Below are 21,240 nucleotides of genomic sequence, written 5' to 3'. Positions count from 1 at the left end.
AAAAAACAGCGCACACTCTAAAGTCAAACAAATTAGTGCTAATTCCAACTGCAGCAGTAATTCACAGTGCAAATGGAGGATTTGTTTTAATCTGTTAGTGCCTCAGTTCTCTCATCTGTATTGTGAAAGTAACACCAGCACCTAATCCTTTGGGGTAAGGTGGATTTAAATGTGATGGTGTGTTTAAGTTGCTATGTATAGTACCCCAATAGTTAGCAGCCACTGGACAGTGGAATTGTAGCTGAAGATGATGACAAAAACCCAGTGAGGCTCTTTAGCTCACAATAACATCATCAAATTGTACTTGAACTCTAAAAAGGGAGCTATGAGCAACATAGAGCAACACCCAAGACCAAATATCTGATTTTCAGAACTGTATCCTATCTACCGAGAAATGCCAGAGATGAAGGTCTCAGTTTCCGTCTGGTTCTTATTTCTTGCACCAGTAGTAGAATTTCAGGAGTTGTCAAATGCACACTTCAAGTTGGTGTGTTATTGAAGAGAAGTCTGATGAGTTTCCAGAGCAGGTGACTGTCCTTGACATATGGAGGAATTTTTAGTAGTTGAACTCCAAACACAACCAGATGTTTCCTTGATGTTCACAATGGGATGTGTCCTTGAAGTCTGCCCTGCCACCAACACGGGGTCTCCAGAACAGCTTGGAGAAGAAATGACAAGAAAAAGACACTACTTTAGACAATTTCAGTCATTTTGAATTTGGAGTAACTGATTTTTATTCATCTCCAAAATAGGCATCTTGTTGCCTTTGCAAGTAGATATATTTCAGGAAAGTGATCTGAAAAGAAAATCTAACTTCTTCATTGACTTTCTTATAAAATTATGAATATATTTGTCCTGGAGAAAAAAATATACCCAACTCAACATTTTTTTTAAAGTGCCGTGGGTGGCCAGGTTCAAGACTTTTTGTTGATGCTAATAAAATGGGTGACTTTTTAAAAGTGTCCAGAGCTTTGCAGCATTTTGCATGAATTCTAAGCTCCCTTTTTCTCTCTTGCCAGGCAAGAATTATCTTCTTCAAGCAACAGAATTATCTTCGAGACTACATAATCTCCTGGCACTCCATTTTCAAATTTTGAAGTTCAGCTCTATTTTTTCACTTATATAAAAATAGTACTACTGGAGGTGGGCTGCCATATTACATTTTTTCCAGTAATGACCATCATGTAAAAATGTGCTCCAGGGAGCAATATGGACAAATAGAAGCCCCCAGTGGCCATTCCCCACCCTCCAACCTCCCACTGAAACACCAACTTGAACAATTATCCACACAAGAAAGCATCTTCATAAAAACCAAAAACACGGGCGCTATCACAATACCTGGTTTTGACATCATAATAAGGAAAGAGGCACTGAAGAGGGTAGAAAAGACATTCTCAAATCGCTTACAGCACTCCTCTCCCATCGCCCAGCAGCTGCACTGTGGTGTGAAGATTGTGTGTTTGGGGGAGACAGAGTGCAGTGGTTGTGGGGCTGTGCATTGGAACTCAGTGCTGTCCTGTCACCATAAAGAGCAACACAGGGCAGAACTCAGCCAGTGCCTCCAGAGGAAGGATTGAGACCAACCCTAACCAGAGACACATTGTCCATCACAGCAGCCAGGACTTCAGTTCCAGCTAGCCCCACTACTGTGGGCTAAAGGGCTCTGGGTTCCTACTTAGACTTGAAATGAAGTCCAAGCCACAAGGACTGCAATTCCTGGGCAAGTCCTGGTGCTATGCTGGGCTCGGAGCCGCATGTGACCTAGTGAGATACCAGCTGGGAGACAAAGAGGACCTCCTCTTACAACTTGAATACCATCTCAGCCACAGTAGGATACGGCACTGAGCAGAGTCCTGAGGCCCCTGTTTTAGGCTCTAGCTGCTAGACAACATTTCTAGACACACCCTGGGCCAGAAGGGAACCTGCTGCCTTGAAGGGAAGGACCCAATCCTAACAGGATTCATCACCTGCTGACTAATGGGTCCATGGCCCCCGAATAATCAGCAACGGTAGCCAGGCAAGCCAGGTACTTGCCACGGGACTTGGGTGCAATCCAGGGCCATGCTGGCTTCAGGTGTGACTCAGCGCATTCCCAGCTGTGGTGGCCGTGGGTAGGGACTCCTTCTGCTTGAGCAAAGGAGAGGACAGAATAAAGGGGACTTGGTCTTGCAACTTGGGCACCAGCGTGATCACAGTGTGGTAGAACACCAAGCAAGTTTTTGGAGTCCCCAGTTCCAGGCCTTGTCTTTGATGGCATTTCTGGACCTGCCCCTAGGCCAGGGAGGAGCCCACTGTCCTGAAAGGACAGACCTAGGCCTGACAGCATTCACCACAAGCTGACTGAAGGACCCTTGGGCCTTGATTGAACAATGGTGGTAGCCAGGCAGTACTCACCACAGGCCTGGGGCAGTGGTGGCCAAGGGGAGTCCTGCTTAAGGAAAGAAGAGGGAAGAGTGGAAAGGGGTTTATCTTATGGCTTGGGTGCCAGCTCAGCCATAGTGGAATAGAGCACCAGGTAGATTCCTCAGGTTCCTAACTCCAAGCCCTGGCTCCTGGACAGCATTCCTGGACCTGCTGTGGGCCAGCAGAGGAGCTCACCTCCCAGAAAGAAAGGACACAGGCCTGGCTGGACTCACCACCTGCTGACTGAAAAGCCCTTGGGCCTTGAGTGAACATCAGCAGTAGCCAGGCAGTAGTCACCACAGACTTTGGGTGAGACCCAGTGCTATGTTGTCTTCAGGTATGACCCAGCACAGCCCCAGTGGTGGTGGTCGCAGGAGTGCTTGTGTCACCCCTCTCCCAGCTCCAGACAGCTCAGTGGAGAGAGACCCTGTTTGTTTTGGGGGGAAAGTAAAGGAAAAGAAGAGGAGTCTCTTCCTGGTAATCCAAGGACTTCTTTCAGATCTTACCCAAGATAACCAAGGCAGTACTCCTACAAGTCTACAAGAGTCACGGTGTTACTGGGCTTAGGGTGCCCTCTAATGCAGATACAACTGCAGTGACAAAAGATGTAGATCACAATACTCAATTCCCTTTGTGTACTTTAAAGCCTTCCCAAGAAAGACGGATACAAACAAGCCCAGACTGCAAAAACTGAAATAAACACCAGACTCTTCAATGCCAGGACATCAACGAATATCCATAAGCATTAACACTGTCCAGGAAAACATGACCTCACCAAATGAACTAAATAAGGCACAAGTGACCAATCCCAGCATGACAGAGATATGTGACCTTTCAGACAGAAAATTCAAAATAGGTGTTTTAAGGAAGTTCAATGAAATTAATGATAACACAGAGAAGGAATTCAGAATCCCATCAGATAATTTTGACAAACAGATTGAAGTTTTTTTTAAATCAAGCAGAAATTATAGAGCTGGAAAATGCAGTTGGCATACTGAAGAATACCTCAGAAACTCAAAAACAGAATTTTCAAGCAGAAGAAAGAAAGAATTGGTAAACTTGAAGACAGGCTATTTGAAAATAGTCAGAGGAAACAAAAGAAAAAGAATAAAGTATGTCTACAAGATCTAGAAAATAGCCTCAAAAGGGGAAATCTAAGGGTTATTGGCCTCAAAGAGGAGAGAGAGAGAGGGAGATCAAGGCAGAAAATTTATTCAAAGGTATAATAACAGAGAACTTTTCAAACCTAGAGAAAGTTATCACTATTCAAGTACAAGAGAGTTACAGAACACCAAGTAGATTTAACCCAAAGAAGACCACCTTAAGGCATTTAATAATCAAATTCCCAAAGGTCAAGAATTTTAAAAAGGATCCTAAACGCAGCAAGAGCAAAGAAACAAACAACATACAGTGGAGCTCCAATACATCTGGCAGCAGACTTTTCAGTGTGAACCTTACAGGCCAGGAGAGAGTGGCATGAAGTATTTAAAGTGCTAGAGGGAAAAACAACTTCTATTGTAGAACACTACACTCAGCAAAAACATCCTTCAAACATGAAAGAGAAATAAAGTCTTTCCCAGACACAAAAAAAAAGCTGAGGGATTTCATCAACACCAGACCTGTCCTAGACAAAATGTTAAAGGGAGTTCTTCAATATGAAAGAAAAGGACATTAATGAACAATACGAAATCATCTGAAGGCACAAAACTTACTGCTAATAGTAAGTACAAAAACACATAATATTATAACACTTCAATTGTGATGTGTTAACTACTTCTTGAGTCGAAAGACTAAAAGATGAACCCATCAAAAATAATAACCACAACAACTTTGAGACATAGACAGTAGAATAAGATATAAATAGCAACAACCAAAAGTGGAGGGAATAAAATTGAAGTGTAGAGTTTTTGTTTTCTCTTCGCTTATTAATTTGTCTTTTTTTTGTAATCAGTGTTGTCATCAGTTTAAAATAATAGATAACATGATGTCATTTACAAGCCTCATGGTGACCTCAAATCAAAAAACCTACAACAGATACACAAAAAATAAAAAGCAAGAAATTAAAACAAATCACCAGAGAAAATTATCTTCACAAAAAAGAAGACAGGACAGTAAAAAAAAAGAAGGAAAGACCACAAAACAAACAGAAAACAAATAAAAAAATGGCAGGAGTAAGTCAATAATAACATTGAATGTAAATAAACTTAATTCTCCAATCAAAATGCATAGAGTGGCTGAATGGATTGAAAAAAGGCCCCAATGAACTGTCGCCCACAAGAAATATAGTTCACCTATAAAGACACATATAGACTGAAAATAAAGGAATAGAAACAGATATTCAAGTCAATGGAAGCCAAAATAGAGCAAAAGAAATATATATATACCCAAAAGAAAAGAAATCAGTATATTGAAGAGATATCTGCACTCCCATGTTTATTGCAGCATTGTTCACAATAGCCAAGATTTCAGAGAAACCTAAGTGTCTATCAGAAGATGAACGGATAAAGAAAATGTGGTACGTATACACAATGGAGTACTATTCAGCCATTAAAAAAAGAATGAGATCTTGTCATTTGCAACAACGTAGATGGAACTGAGGGACATTATATTAACTGAAATATGCCAGGTACAGAAAGACAAACTTTGCATATTCTCACTCATTGGTGGGAGCTAAAAATTAAGAACAATTGAACTCATGGAGAGAGAGAGAGAAGAGTGATGGTTACCAGAGGATGGGAAGGGTCATGGGGGAGTAGGGATGGTTAATGGGTACAGAAATATAGTTAGATAGAATGAATGAAATCTAGTATTTGATAGCACAACAGGATGTCTACAGACAATAATTTATTGTACATTTTAAAATAGCTAAAAGAGTATAATTGGAATGTTTGTAACACAAAGAAATGACAAATGCTTGAGGTAATGGATACTTCATCTACCCTGATGTGATTTTCATGCATTGGATGCTTATATCAAAATATCTCATGTATCCCAAACATACCTATACGTACTATGAACCCATAAACATTTTTAAAATTTTTTAAATGTACTCCAGTCCCCAAAAATTATTCAATGTGCATAAAAAGAGTTCTAGCGCCTACTCTATCAATTCCTTATGCTCAAACTTTCATAAAACTTGCTTGCTTAAAATCAGTAATATATGTGCCTGAAAATATCAGTAAGAAACTCAATAGAAGCTTAGTCAAGTCAAACACAGTAATATTTGGCACCCACGCCTCTTCTGTAGTCCAGGACTCGGTCTGCCAAGAGAATTCTTGTACAGAGGCTCCCCAAGAATGAAAGGGAACCCAATAGCTTCTCAGTTCTCTTTTGATTCTGCAAGCAAGCCCACAGGAGACCTCTGGTCCCCTTTGTGGAAGGTGGAATGGCAACAGGACAGGAAAAAGAAAATGAATACTCATCAACAGACAGGACAAGAAGAAGAAGATGAATTAATATTGATGGGAAGCTAAAGCTGTTGTAGATTGGAGACACCAACTTGCAAAGGATCTGAATCACAAGAATAGGCGAAGCTATGGGGTGTGATACAAATGAAGAGTTTGTGGTCCTAACCATATTTCCTACCTAGGGGACAAAATATTTAGAAATCTACCATTAAAGAGGCAGAGAGGCATCTAACAGCATATACAATCCCAGAGAACAAGGGGAAGGGAAGTAACAGGGAAAACGAACGTTATCAAACATTGCTGCACATCGTGACTTCATCCTAGTTCCACTCTCATTTGAAACAGTCTCTGTTACTCCAGCTGCAACGGACTCAGGAAAATATGTTTCCTCCAAGATGCATGCAAATGCCACATAGAAGTGGCTTCAGACCTACACTCCTTTACTGGGTTAATTCAATTCCTGACTTACTCTTCTGTTCTCATCAAACTTCTTCCAGTTTCTTGAACTCAGAATGTTACTTGCATGAGCTAATTCTTTCTGCCCATGCCCTAGTTTAGCACCACTTCCTCCGCACATCTTCCCTGAACATGGTCCTCCCCTCAACTTCCAAGTGCTGTACTTCCCCTAGTATTGCTCTTCTCATGGTGCATCATGATAGGCTGTGGACTTAACAGGCTCTCTACCAGACCTTGAGCTCTGCTGGAGCAGGTGCCGGATTTTGTTCACTGTTACATTCACCTGTGCTTGGCCCATTGAAGGTGTTTAATGATTTCTTGTTGAATATGCAATCAAGAGCGTATGTAGAATACATCGATATTCCCCCGTGTTGCTACAGAAATTTCACTTGCCTCTGCCCCACATCCACCCAGCTATATACAGTTTCCCTCTGCTTTTCCATTGTTCCCATTTGGGTCCAACTCTATGACAGCAACTTCTAGATAGAATTGTCCCTGCTTGGGTGAATCTAGGCCAAGCATGTGTTTTGGGAGAATTGCAGCTTTTTTTTTTTTTTTTTAGCAGAGATGTAAATATTAATGGTGAAACTATCTGATAAAAATTAAAGAGGGCCATCGCTCAAGAATGCAAAGTGGGGCTTTCTACGTTTTAAGAGTCTCTGAGAAGTCTACAAGAGGGATCTAAAAACGTACAAAACATCATGTGGCTGTGTTAAGAAGAGAAATTTCGCTGCAATTTTCAGAAGCCAAAGCTGAGAGGCTCTGCAACGTTGGAAACACTTGAGAGCTGTGGCACTAGAGCAGTCCAGTCTTTCTAGAGGAAGCAGACAGAGTGGTAGACTGGGTGGGCCAGTGGACCTGAGCTTAAATGAGACAGGAAAAAGGAGGGCAAAGAGGAAGGAGGAGAGCAGAAAGAGATGGGGATTGGAATCAAAGACAGAGATGGAATTAAATTATTGGAATAAATAAATATACAACAAATTGGAATATATAATAAACACAATAAATTGAAATAAATACACAGTAAATAAATACACAATTGGAATAAATAAATACACAATAAATCAATCCCCCTTCTTTCCATTTTTTTCTTGTATCCACTTTCCATTATTTACATCTTTTTTTTCCTTAAGGAAAAAAAGAATGGAAAGCAGATTGATTTATTGTGTATTTCCAAGTTTTTTAAATATTGCATGCTTATTGGAGAAAAACAATAATACAATAAAGTAAGAAAAAAATAAATTCACTCAATTTTTAACCACTTTTTCTGTAATTCCTTCCCACCTTTCTATTCATATATAAGAGCTTTTATATAGGTTTATATTTTGCATGTCACTTTTGAATCCATCTGCAATTATTTTATACACAACAGGATGGAGTTCAAAATTTTTTCTACCAAAAAATCCAAATGTCCATTACTATTTGAATGAAGTTGCTTTTTCTTTACTCCTTTTCACTTTCCCTTAAGTATTGTCAGCTGCGTGTTTCATATACTGTGTTTCTGCTCTACCTTTTCTATGTTGTAGCCCAGCAGTGAAGAGCCCAACTCCGGAATCAGACCAGCCAAGGTTGGAAACCCAGCCCATTTATGAGCTCTGTGGCATTAGGCATGTTCTGTAAAACCTCTGGGACTCTGTTTTAACATCTGTAAAATGGGATTGATAATACTTCACAGGGTTGTTAATGATAAAGCATTTTCACCATTCCTGGCACATGCTGATAATTCAATAGGTACCAATCGCTAATGTTATTATACTCCCATTGCTCTGTTTGAATTCACACTTCAAAAAAATATTTTCGAATATCTCCTGTGTACCAGAAACCCATTGCTCTGTTTGAATTCGCACTTCCAAAAAATATTTTCGAATACCTCCTGTGTACCAGAAACTGTGGCAGGCCCTGGTGTGACAGTTTTAGAACTGTCATCACCCCAATACACACACACTCTATTCCCTGGCCATTCTCCTTTCCAATGGAATTCTACTCAAGTGCTTGCTACAGTGTCCTAGCTGTTTTGAAAGGCAGTAGGGGTTTCACTGCCAATGCTTAAGGAAAATCAGATGAAAAGGAACAACCATACAAGACATCGGCAGCAACACTAGCTCCAGAATCCTGCTATTGTCATTATCCCTTATCCTGGGTGTAGCGTTTCTGATGCCCTGGGTCCAGTGGAACCAGAGGCACTAAAATAACCTCCTTCCCCTCCACAATGCCCTCCCTTCCCTTAGAAAGCACCTTCTCCCACAGATTCCACTTCCAGCACTTTAGCTGAAAGAAAGGGTACAAAACAAGCATAATGTTTATACTCTCAACCTCAAAAACCAGGATAAATCCCTTCTGTCTACAACCATGGAGATCTGGAACTTATCTCTGGGTCCCAGTAAAGATGGCTTGGGATTTTATCTCAGTAGGTACCCCACACTCACACGAACAACATGGATTCTCTTCCTCCTTTGGGAGAAAAACATACATTCTGCTCCATTCGTAGGGGAAGAATGCTTTCCTATGAAATGGAACCCAGGGTGAGTACTTGCCGTCTGCTATAAACTGGTCCTGAAGGTCAATGCAAATATGGCCTCCCTCCTGTGCAACCTCCCTGGGCCCCTCTGAAGCTCACAGCTGGCTCCCTTCTCTCCCAACAAAGATCTTGCTTATATATTAAAATGGTTAGAAAGGCAGTACACTTCCCCAGAAGGAAACTCCCAACCTTCTAATTTTTATTCACCAGAGAGTCAAACAGAATAAAACCTAAACTTGGAATCACGGAGAATTAGCCCAGGTTGATAAACCTGGCTGGTGATGTGCAGGTCCAGCCATGTGTATGGCCTCCCAACCCCCAAATAGAGGCCTCAAGAACTTGATTCTGGAGTAAATTCTGCCCCATCCTGCACATACAAGAGAAATAAACAATTGAAAAGTCGGCAGAGTGCCTTCTGTTTTCCCATTGCAGGTTTTCACATTACAGCTCATGCAGAAAAGTATATCTTCATCAGATGCCTGGCAGCCCTGAAAGCTGAGGGGATGGGCACCTCGGGTTAAGGTTGGAGATTCTCTGGGGCAGCAGACTAGGGGCTCTAAATGCAGAAAGAAGGAACAGAGAGGGAGAGAAAGAGCTGTACGGCTCAGCCTCTGCCCTTGGGCACCTCAAAGAAGGCATTATACTTATGATTTCTCATTCATTCTTCTTAAAAACATTACGTCCTAAGGTGAGGAAATGAAGTTCAGAGAGGTTAAATGACCTGTTCTTTCTGTCCCACTTTGGGCACCTGGAAACTTCTACTCATCTTTGAAGACTCAGTTCAGACACCTCTCCTTCATTTACAGACAGACACCCCTATGCCTCTGAGCCCTACAGCTCCCATAGACACCTCTACGACGGCACAGATTACATGCAGATTGACTGCCTGGGTCTGAATTCCAGCCTTAAAACTTTTGAAATTTGACTCTTTGAGCAGGTTATTTCAACACTGTGTGTTTCATTGTCTTTAACCATGAAATGGGAATGATACTAGCAGTTCTTATCTCATTGAGTACTTAGGTGGATTCATTGAGTTAATACATGAAAAGCATTTAGGGCAGTGCCTGGCAAATAGTAAGCATTCAATAAATGTGGATTTTTCTTTTTTTTTTTTTTTTTTGAGATGGAGTCTCACTCTTGTCGCCCACGCTGGAGTACAGTGGCACGATCTTGGCTCACTGCAACCTCTACCTCCCGGGTTCAAGCGATTCTCCTGCCTCAGCCTCCCAAGTAGCTGGGATTATAGGTGCCCACCACCACACCTGGCTAATTTTTTGTATTTTTAGTAGAGACGGGGTTTCACCATGTTGGCCAGGCTGGTCTCGAACCCCTGACCTCAGGTGATCCGCCCGCCTCAGCCTCCCAAAGTGCTGGGATTATAGACGTGAGCCACTGCACCTGGACTATTACTTTTATTCTTTTTTTTTTTTTTATATACTTTAAGTTCTAGGGTACATGTGCATAACATGCAGGTTTGTTACATATGTATACTTGTGCCATGTTGGCATGCTGCACCCATCAACTCGTCATTTACATCAGGTATAACTCCCAATGCAATCCCTCCCCACTCCCCGCTCCCCCCTCCCGATGATAGGCCCCGGTGTATGATGTTCCCCTTCCCGAGTCCAAGTGATCTCATTGTTCAGTTCCCACCTATGAATGAGAACATGTGGTGTTTGGTTTTCTGTTCTTGCGATAGTTTGCTGGGAATGATGGTTTGAATCAATATCGTGAAAATGGCCATACTGCCCAAGGTGATTTATAGATTCAATGCCATCCCTATCAAGCTACCAATGAGTTTCTTCACAGAATTGGAAAAAACTGCTTTAAAGTTCATATGGAACCAAAAAAGAGCCCCCATTGCCAAGACAATCCTAAGTCAAAAGAGCAAAGCTGGAGGCATCACGCTACCTGACTTCAAACTATACTACAAGGCTACAGTAACCAAAACAGCATGGTACTGGTACCAAAACAGAGATATCGACCAATGGAACAGAACAGAGTCCTCAGAAATAATACCACACATCTACAGCCATCTGATCTTTGACAAACCTGAGAGAAACAAGAAATGGGGAAAGGATTCCCTATTTAATAAATGGTGCTGGGAAAATTGGCTAGCCATAAGTAGAAAGCTGAAACTGGATCCTTTCCTTAATCCGTATAAGAAAATTAATTCAAGATGGATTAGAAACTTAAATGTTAGACCTAATACCATAAAAACCCTAGAAGAAAACCTAGGTAATACCATTCAGGACATAGGCATGGGCAAGGACTTCATGTCTAAAACACCAAAAGCAACGGCAACAAAAGCCAAAATTGACAAATGGGATCTAATTAAACTAAAGAGCTTCTGCACAGCAAAAGAAACTACCATCAGAGTGAACAGGTAACCTACACAATGGGAGAAAATTTTTGCAATCTACTTTTATTCTTACTAGGCACTCATTATGCTGAGTTCCTTGAGGATAGGAAGAGTATCTTACTCATGAAAACAGGACCTTGTCAGAATTGTTACATGTATCCAATGCCTGAAACAAGCTGCCAAGAAAGACCCTAAATAAGTATGTGTTGAATCTTTGGATAAATGCATTAATGAATTTATCCCTTTCTCTTCAGTGCCCAGCATCAAGCAATGTCCAATTTGTATTCGGTTGATGTGATAAATAAATTCGTAAGTGAACCTCATGGGTGATTTAAGCCTCGAGATACTCCTTACACCTTGCTCATCATGGTAGCTTCTTACAAAAAGGGTATAGACCTTTGTCTTCAAAGTACTTGAAAGGAACAACAGTCCAGGGTTATGCAGATTTCCAAAGATGCAGCCATGGAGAGTGCCCATAACTTTAATAAGCACCCTCAAGTCTAGCTGGAGTCCCTCAGTAAGGAGCCGAAGTTAATTTGGCACTTTTTGGCCTTCCGATGCACTTTCAATAGGGATAAAAGCAACGTTGATTTCCCCTGGAACCTATGAATAATTCAGTCCCCCATTTGTGTGTCACTGAATCTCTTTTAGCTGGAACCGTACAAAGGTCAGGGCCAAATAAATGTCTCTTCAATGTTTGTGCATAATGTCAAAGAGTATTTTTAGGGCAAATGGTGTTCAGAAAAGAACTGAAGAGAAACGGTGAGGTAATTGTGTTCCAGCGCAGATATTCCCGAACAGATTAGCGTGGGTTTTCCCGACAGCCCCCAGAGCCAGACAGCTCCCGCCTGCATTCCTAACCCAGAGCCGGGGGTGATGAAGACTTCATTGGCCCCAAAATGGCGTGGTGCAGCTTAAGTTCTTCTCAAACCTAGAAGTGGTGCCAGAACAGTTTTTGTCCTAGTTTCTTAAGCCTACAGATTCTAGCAAGATTTAAAAAAAAAAAAAAAAAAAAAAAAAAAAAAAAAAGAATAAAAAGAAAGGCTTCTTCTTGCATAAGAATTAAATGCAGCAATTAACTAACCTGGGAGAGTGCAGTGGACAAAACCATGGGCTTTGAAGCCAGGCAGCCCAATATCTTGGCTCTATCGCTCTCTGGTTGTGTGATCTTGGGCAAAATACCTCAACCCACTGAGCGTTAGTCTCTCTATAAAATGGAAGTACTAGCAAAAACTACGTCAGAGGGATATTGTGAGAATTATAGTAGATAATGCAAGTACAAAGCTTAACATCGTGCTTGGCACAAAGAGCTCCTTAAAATTAGATATTCTTTTAAATATGTTTTAGGCTGTGGTTTGCAATGGCTCTTTCTCCAAATGCATGATCTGGTTTTGATCTGTTAGGGATTCCTCAAGAACCCTGGTTTGTTGATGCTATTCTGCTACTTGTTCTTGTTTTTCAGTCTGTTGCTCTACACATTCACTCTCATATCCTCTGTCTCCCCTCCCTCTCTTGTTATTTCATGGGATTTGGAGTGAGAAGGGGTCGGAAAGAGGTGCTCAGTGTTCTTCAAACCTTATTATCCAATGAATCAAGGCCCTATAAGGGCTGCTCACTGTAGAGTGACTGAGTCCCATGCTTAGAAAAAACATCAAAGTCTATACACCCATTTTCCAAATGAGGACACTGAGGCTCAGAGAAGTGTGACTTCCTCAAGAAAATTAAGTCAGTGCAGGGGTTTTTAACCCAGTGTCCACAAACCCTCAAAGGGTCCTGGATAGAATTTAGGGAGTCCATGAACTTCAATGGGAAAACATTAAAGGGAGACTTTTCAATAACGTCTAGCTGAAAGTTTTCATTTCCTTCAACTGAATGTAGGCAATCAAGCACAGTGGTACTTACCTTATTATGATTTTGTCACCAAGAGAAACCACAGATACTTTGCCATCACAGCACAATTATTGTAGACATCACAAAATACTATTCATGCTTAGCACAATGTTGAAATATTGATAGTTATTAGACCTGCTGTGGGATCTATTTAATGCACTATTAAGGAAGTATACGTATCATTCTACCACATATTGTTTTTCTTTTGCCAACAAAATAATGTATTCCCTTTGTAATTTTTTTTTTTTTTTTTTTTTTTTTTGGCAGGGTCTCACTCTTTTACCCAGACTGGAGTGCAGGGGCATGATCACGACTCACTGCAGCCTCAGCTTCCTCTGCTCAAGCAATCCTCCCACCTCAGCTACCCAGGTAGCTGGGACTACATGCACACACCACCAGACCCAGCTAATTTTTTGTAGTTTTTGTAGAGATGGGGTTTTGCCATGTTGCCCAGACTGGTCTCAAACTCCTGGGTTCAAGTGATTCACCTACCTTGGCCTCCCAAAATACTGTGACTTTAAAACAATTTTTTTGAGGCAAGATCTATGTCTTCATCAAACTTCCCTTTGGCCCATGCCCTCAGGAAAGGTTAAAAGAGCTAACAAGTGTCAGAGTTGTCATCTAAATATGTCCCCCAGAAACTTCAAACACATGGCCCCTCCTTGGAAGAGGCTGGATCCCTCTGAGTCTCTAGATGCACCCTGTCATGCTATACCTCCAATCTCCCACCTTCCTCACTACTATTATTCAAGCCAATGAGGAAAAGGAGGAGGAAAAAGAGGAGGAGAAAAAGGAGAAAGAGGAAGAGGAGGAGAAAGAGAAAGAAGAGAAAGAAATTAACAACCACCTCCCCAATAGTAGGTCTTACAGTTGACCTCATCCTTCCATATAACTTAGTTCATAACAACCCCATCTACTACCTACAAAGGGAATGTTAGAGAGGCCAAGGGTTTTGTTCAAAGCCACACAGCTAGTGAAGAGTAGGTCTAGGACTCAAGCTCAGTCTGTCAAATTCTAGATCACTGCTCCACACTGCCCTGTGGTCCCTTGTCCCTAATAGCCACCCCCATCACCACTAGTCCACATAGCTGCTTCTTTTGACAACCACCCTCCCCACACCTCATTACACCTAAATTGCTTTATCTTTATCCAGGATAGTTTACACTGTGTAATTCTCATTTCAAAACTGGTCAAAGTGGTATGGGGAAGTCATCATGTCAAAAGGATTGTCTCTGGGAGACTTGGACAGGAGAACTGCTTTGCTGGCTAGCGAGTGTATCAGTTAGGGAAAGCCAGGTTATGCAGCAGTAACAAATGACCCCAAAAGCTCAGTGATATAATAACAAGTCATTCTTTCTTGCTCCTACTGCACGTCCATCAGGGTCAGCTGTGGCTATGATCCATATCTCTTCTACCTGGGACACAGGCTGTGGGAGCAGCCACAATCTGGGACATTGCTTTGGCAGAGGGAAAAGAGGACATGGCTTTTAAATCTGCTGCTTGGAAGAGACTCCTGTCACTTCTGCTTGCATTTCATTGGCCAAAGCAAGTCAAAAGCATGGCATCATGCAGGGAACGAAAGCATGATTATTTTCCAAGAAGATGGAGTGAGTATTACAGTAATAATTCAGCTAACATAGGGAAAAGCCCATTTAAAAAGGTGCTAGGTTTTGATAGCAATCTGTAAATGTCTCCAGGTTTGACCTCTGATGCATCAATCATATTTACAAGACTGACCTTTGCTTTCTTTAATTTGTATTCATCATAGTCTTAACTACTATGATAATAAATTGCCTTTTAAAATTATTGAAAAGGTGCCACTTTTAGAGCGTGTATTTAGAGGAGAAACCACTCCCCCTGTTCCTTTCTCCCTGCAGTTCTGGCAGTACCACCAAGACTCTGACACTGCTTGGTCATATTCTTCATTATTCTAAGCCCAGCCAAGGGCACCCAGTGGGTATTCAGCTCAGACATGGCCACTTGCTCTGAAAAGCTACTAATGAGTGAAAGTTGTGTGTGCTCAACCGACACAGGGAACAGTGTTGACGGCTGCAAACACTCTTCATAAACCCTGTTCTCTAATGAAGAGACTGCTCTGGGATAATCTTTGTCCTCTCTGAATTTAAATGCTGCATGGAAAGAGAGTGTCGATGCAGCAAGATGGACTACTATAAGGGGCTAAGGAGCTGTGTCACCAAAATGGTTTTTGTCTTTCCCCTTGATTAATGAGGAGGCCAGGCTGTGCTTTTATCTCAGACAGGTCATGTTGGAGAAATATTAATGATGTCATCAGATGATGGATTTTCTCATACCTTCACTCACTAAACCATGCCAGATCTATCAAGCCCCGTGCAAAGTGGATGGAAGAACAAAGAGCTTGGAGCTGCAGGAACAATCCCATTATAATCGACTTGCTGAGGTTACACCATGTAATAGAGTGGCAGGGAAGTATGATGATATAATGCAAAAGTTAAAGACTACTGAAAATTGGTGCCCAGAAAAAACCAGACCTAGTTCCACAGGTGTGGGGGGGTGTGTGTGTCTGTATGTGTGTGGGGGGGGGGAGGGGGTGTGTGTTGAGCAGATAGTTTTTTAATTGGGTTTTTCCTCATTTTTCCCATTATTTTATTATAAAACTTTTCAACACACAGCAACATTGAATCATTAACATTTTACTGAACTTGATGTATCACATATCCGTCCATCCATCAATCTACTTTACTTTTGGTTCATTTCAAAGTATATTGCAGATGTCAGTATATTTCCACCTAACTACTTGAGCATGGTTTTCAATGACTAGACTCCAATATTTGTTTGCAGGTTTTTTGTATGCAATTTACACAGGTTGAAATATACACATTTTAAGTATTCATCCACTGAGTTTTGACAAATGCATGTAACAATATAATTTAAACCTCTATCAAGCTAGAGAATATTACTAGCACCCTGAAGGTGCCTCACTCCCTTCTTCACAGCTGATTCCTGCCCTCATCATAGGTCAATTTTACTTGCTCTAGAACTTCGAGTAAATGGACACCTGTCATATGTGCTCTTTGTGTCTGCCTTCTTCTGCTCAGCCCTGTGCTTCTGAGATTCATTCATGCTTTGTGTAGGTATCAGTAATTTCCTTCCTTTCCATTGCAGAGTCATATTCAGTTGAATAAATATCCATTTGTTGAACGCATTATCTACAAAGATATTTGCAGAGTTAAGTATCAAACTTTAAAGAACATGCATTGATTGTCTTTATAATTTGTCGGCATGCAAAAATGGAAGGTTTCATATAAAAATCTAGATGTCTGGGTGCATCTTAAGAATCTCAAGATTGGGCAACACTGGGCTCACTTTTCTCCACCAGGAACAATGGGAAGGGTCAACTGAAGACCCTTCAAGTGCTCTCTCATTTGGCACAGCCTTCCCCACTTCCTTCCATATCCCACCTGGGCAACTTTATTCATTTATGATACCTGCCTGTGTCTGAAGGTATGTAATTTTCTGGTTCCTATTAATAATAACCAAATGCTACAAAGGAATTATGAAATGTTTAATGAAGGAGAGAATAAATGAACAAAATGTGATTGCATTGGCTATACTGTGCCAAAGATCCTACAATACAGAGTAAATAGGAGTCCTGAGTTTGGATTCGGTTACACACGAGTCTTCATCCTTTCGCTACTTTGTATCATCTCCACTTCCTTCGTATGTAATATGGGAATAAAAAATGTTAATTAATCACTTGGTGTAAGAATCAGTAAGATAACATTTTTAAGCTGCCCAGCACCACCAGGATGGTAGTTTACAATCACCAATATTATCATTATTATCATCAACTCGTTCTCCATTAGAGAGTTCAACTCATTTTTCATTCCATCTCTTAAAGGCAGCAATTTGAAGCCTCTGGATTCTGAGAGAGAAGATGATTGGGCTTAATGATCAGGAGAAGTTTTCTCCCTCGTGCCCTTCTTTCTAATGAGTCACCATCCCAAGCATGAGTTTGGTCCCAAATAAAAGCCATTGAAAAGTCTAGAATCCTGTCAACCAAACGGGAGCTTCCTTCTTCATACTTTTGAGGACTTGGGACAAAGAGCATTAGAGCTCAGAAACAAAATGAGGCATCTCAAAGGGTGGAAAATCAACAGAATAGGAAATCCAGAAATAGACCCACATGCATACATGATATTAGTATATAATGGCAGTGTTTTCATACCACTGGGAAAAGACAGATTACTCCATAAATGGTAACAACTGGAAAACCATCTGGAGAGAGATAAATTATTGCACTAAAACAAATTCCAGATGGATCAAAGATTTAAACATAAAATAAAGGAACCATTAAAATACTAAAAGAAAGGATGGGAGGCGTTTTTTCCTAAAACATTGATGGAGAGAAAACATTAAGAACCACTTAAAATTCAGAACCCATATATAATGGGGGTATATTTAAACAAATAAAAATACGCAATTTCTACCTTTAAAAACCACAAAGGAAGTTTTAAAAAGATCTAAAAAGCTGGGGAAAATATTTTTGCAAACAACCAGAAAAAAAGGTCATTTCCTAAAGATAAAGAAATCCTATAAATCAGTAAGAAAAAGACCAACAACTCAATAGAAAAATTGGCCAAGTTTTTTTTCATCTAAAAAGAATATCTAAACATACCAAAATATGCTCATCTACACTAATTATAAGTTAAATACAACTTAAAACTATAGCAACATATTTTTAGCTTCTAATTGGCAAAAATCAACATGTTTGATAACAAACTGTGGCGTTGAGATTGTGGGGAAACAGTCACTCTCATGTTTGCTGGTGGGAAGATAAATTGATAAACATCTTTGAAGAGCCATTTGGCACGAACTTTTAAAGTTAAAAATGCACATACTATGTGACCCATCAATTCCACGGCAAAAAAAAAAACATCATCCTTGAACTTGTGAGAAATGCTATGGATACAGAAGTTGATTTGCAGCATTGTGGTAGTCAAACAGGGGGGACAACCTGAAAACTATAAATAAGAAATTGGGGCCAGGCCTGGTGGCTCATGTCTATAATACCAGCACTTTGGGAGGCCAAGGTGGGTGGATCACTTGAGGTCAGGAGTTTGAGATCAGCCTGGCCAACATGGTGAAACCCCATCTCTACTACTAAAATTACAAAAATTAGCCGGGTGTGGTGGTGCATGCCTGTAATCCCAGCCACTCCGGAAGCTAAGACAGCAGAATCCCCTGAACCTGGGAGGCGGAGGTAGCAGTGAGCCAAGGTCATGCCATTGCACTCCAGCCTGGGCGACAGAGTGAGACTCCATCTCAAAAAAAAAAAAAAAAATTGGTAAAATACACTATGGTACATCCATGCAATTAAATACTTCTGTTTGTAGCAATATTCGACAGCATCCAAGTTACACTGTTGAAACTGGCAAAAGGAAGGAGAGATGGCAGGGCAGATACAGAGTGTGAATACACTGAGCTACCATTGGTGCATGGATGCAGGGAGAAGAATAGGCAAGGCAGAAGCGCATAGGCCGTAAGTGCATAGGATATATCACAGGATACATCTGGAGGACATGGGAGAAACCAAGACCAATAGTTGGCGCTGGAGTAAAACTGCATGGCTGGGTCTATATATTCTTTTACATTTTGCACCATGTACATTTATTGCCTATTCAACGAAAATGTTTTACTTAGAATATAGTGAAATTGCTATCTTTAGGTCATTTAAACATGTATAACTATTTTAGCAGGCTATTACAGATAGTACACAAGCATCATTAGAATAATCCAAATAGATTCCCTTCTGACCTTGGAATTCTAGGAATTTATTGAAATACATCCGTACTAGCTCATTTCATTGTGCTCAGAATGACAAAAGTATTTCTATTAGGTTTGTAGAAGCATAACATGCTTCTGGCCTTCAAGACCCCACGCCTATTAGCACACTACAGAAGGAGATTCTTTGGGTCATCCACCTTCTGTCACGCCTTCTGAACAGGTAGGGCTTCCTACCACACAGCGCTGACAACCACCCCACTCCAAGGGGCCACCACACACACAGGGAAGGGGAACAGAATGTTTCTTGACAAAAATGGAATTTGGATCTATTTTCAAAGCTAGAACGCATATATGCCGTAATGTGAAGGCATTTTTAGCTTCCAAATGGTAACTGACATTTGAAGATTTACTATCTGCCAAAGCTTCACATGCATTATCTTTTCTAATCCTCCCCATGACTCTGTGAGGGAGGCATCCTGCATATTCTCCATTTACAGGTGAGGAAACTGAGGCTCAGTGATGTCTGTGCAAGAGCACAATGGGAGATTCCAAGCCAGGCAGTCAGCTCCAGGAAGCCCCTCTTCTTATCACCACCACCCACCATGGCTTTTCAAATCACAAAGCCTGGCCTCTCACCTGCCACTCCTCCTCCACATCCATGGGTTCTATTTATTTTCCTGTGCTTCTTCCTAGAATGTTAGATGGTATGGGAGGCAGAACAGTGTCCTCCCAAAGACAGCCACATCTTAATCCCCAGAGCCTGTGAATATACTGCATTATATGGCAAAGGGGAATTAAGACGGAATTAAGGTTGCTAGTCAGCTGACCTTAAAATACAGAGATTATTCTGGATTATTAAAGTGGGACTAATGTAATCAGAAGGGACCCTAAATGTGGAAGTGGGAGGCAGGAGAGGAAGTCGTAGTGATGAGCAGAGAGAAGTATTCAACTGCCCATTGCTGGCTGTGAAGTCCAAGGAAGGGGCCATGAGCCAAGGAATGTGGGTGGCCTCTGGAAGCTGAAAAAGGGAGGAAACAGATCCTCCCCCAGAGACTCCAGAAAGAAACAGAGCCCTGCCTACCCCTTGATGTTAACCCAGTTGTGACTTGTGAGATTCTTTTCAGACATCTTATGCCGTTACATTTGTGGTAATTTGTTGCATCAGCAATTTAAAAAAAAAACACTAATACACATAATGAAGAGTACTATAAATGAAAAACTTGGGAGCTATGAAGAGACCCCGGGTGAAAACAGACACCTCTGTAAATAAGAGGCGCAGTTACACCGCAGTTACCATCTGAATAAAGAACTGACAGGAAGAACCCACCGAGAACTGGAGGTTGGATAAAAGGTCTAGATCTGTGCTCTCCAAGAGCGCTTTCTGAAATGACGGAAAATGTTCTATGTCTGGTCTGTCCGGTGTGGGGGGGCCGCTGGCCCTACGTGGCTACTAAGTGTTTGAAATGTGGCTGGTGTGATGAGAAATTAAATTTTAAAATTTTATTTCAACTATTAATAATTTAAAGTTATGTACCATAGCCCCATGGCTTATGCTGTCTTGTTGGACGGGGTATGGAGAAAGACCTTCCTCTTGTAAAATGAACCACCCCCTCCTCTCTATCAGCATAACTCTGCTCATGACTCTTTGGTAGTGAGGTCACAGCCGTCTCTCAAAGCACAAGCAGTCAAGCACGGTGGTCAGGAGCTACGGCCCTGGCCCGACCACTTCTCAGCCATGAGGCTCTGAGCAGGTGACTTGACCTGCTGTGACTCAGTGTCCTCCACTATAAAATAGAAATAAAACAATTACACCAGGCACGGTGGCTCACACATCTAATCCCAGCACTTTGGGAGGCCAAGGCGGGCAAATCACTTGAAGTCAGGAGTTCGAGACCAGACTGGCCAACACGTTCAAACTCTGTCTCTACTAAAATTACAAAAATTAGCCAGGCATGGTGGTGGGTGCCTGTAATCTCAGCTACTCGGGAGGCTGAGACATGAGAATCACTTGAACCTGCGAGGCGGAGGCTGCAGTGAGCCCAGATCATGTCGCTGCACTACAGCCTCGGCAACAGAGTGAGACTCCATCTCAAATAAAAAATAAATAAATAAATAGAACAATTGCTGTATCAGAATTAGATGACCCATGTTAAGGGCATAGCACACAGTAGGTCCTTTGTCCAGATTAACAATTGGCAGGAGTAGGCTGGGCGCGGTGGCTCAAGCCTGTAATCCCAGCACTTTGGGAGGCCGAGACGGGCGGATCACGAGGTCAGGAGATCGAGACCATGCTGGCTATGGTGAAACGTCTCTACTAAAAAATACAAAAATTAGCGAGAGGCCGAGTGGCGCCTGTGGTCCCCAGCTACTCCAGGAGGCTGGCCGAGAATAGGCGGGCTGAGCACGTGAGCTGAGATCGGCCACTGCACTCCAGTCTG

The 21,240-nt window shown here is 41.5% G+C and overlaps 1 long non-coding RNA gene across 1 annotated transcript in view; it reads right to left on the bottom strand.

Moving 5' to 3' along the window:
* Positions 1 to 21,240, bottom strand: part of LOC116271324 — a 37,778-nt gene continuing 16,538 nt past the window's right edge. Inside the window, exon 2 of the long non-coding RNA XR_004179851.1 lies at positions 1 to 658. This is a non-coding gene — a long non-coding RNA (uncharacterized LOC116271324). The remainder of the gene's footprint in view (positions 659 to 21,240) is intronic.

Source organism: Papio anubis, chromosome 18, assembly GCF_008728515.1.
Source record: "Papio anubis isolate 15944 chromosome 18, Panubis1.0, whole genome shotgun sequence".
NCBI classification, from domain to species: Eukaryota; Metazoa; Chordata; class Mammalia; order Primates; family Cercopithecidae; genus Papio; species Papio anubis.
The sequence above is the reverse complement of the archived record's forward strand: the minus strand, read 5'-3'. Positions and strand labels throughout refer to the sequence as shown.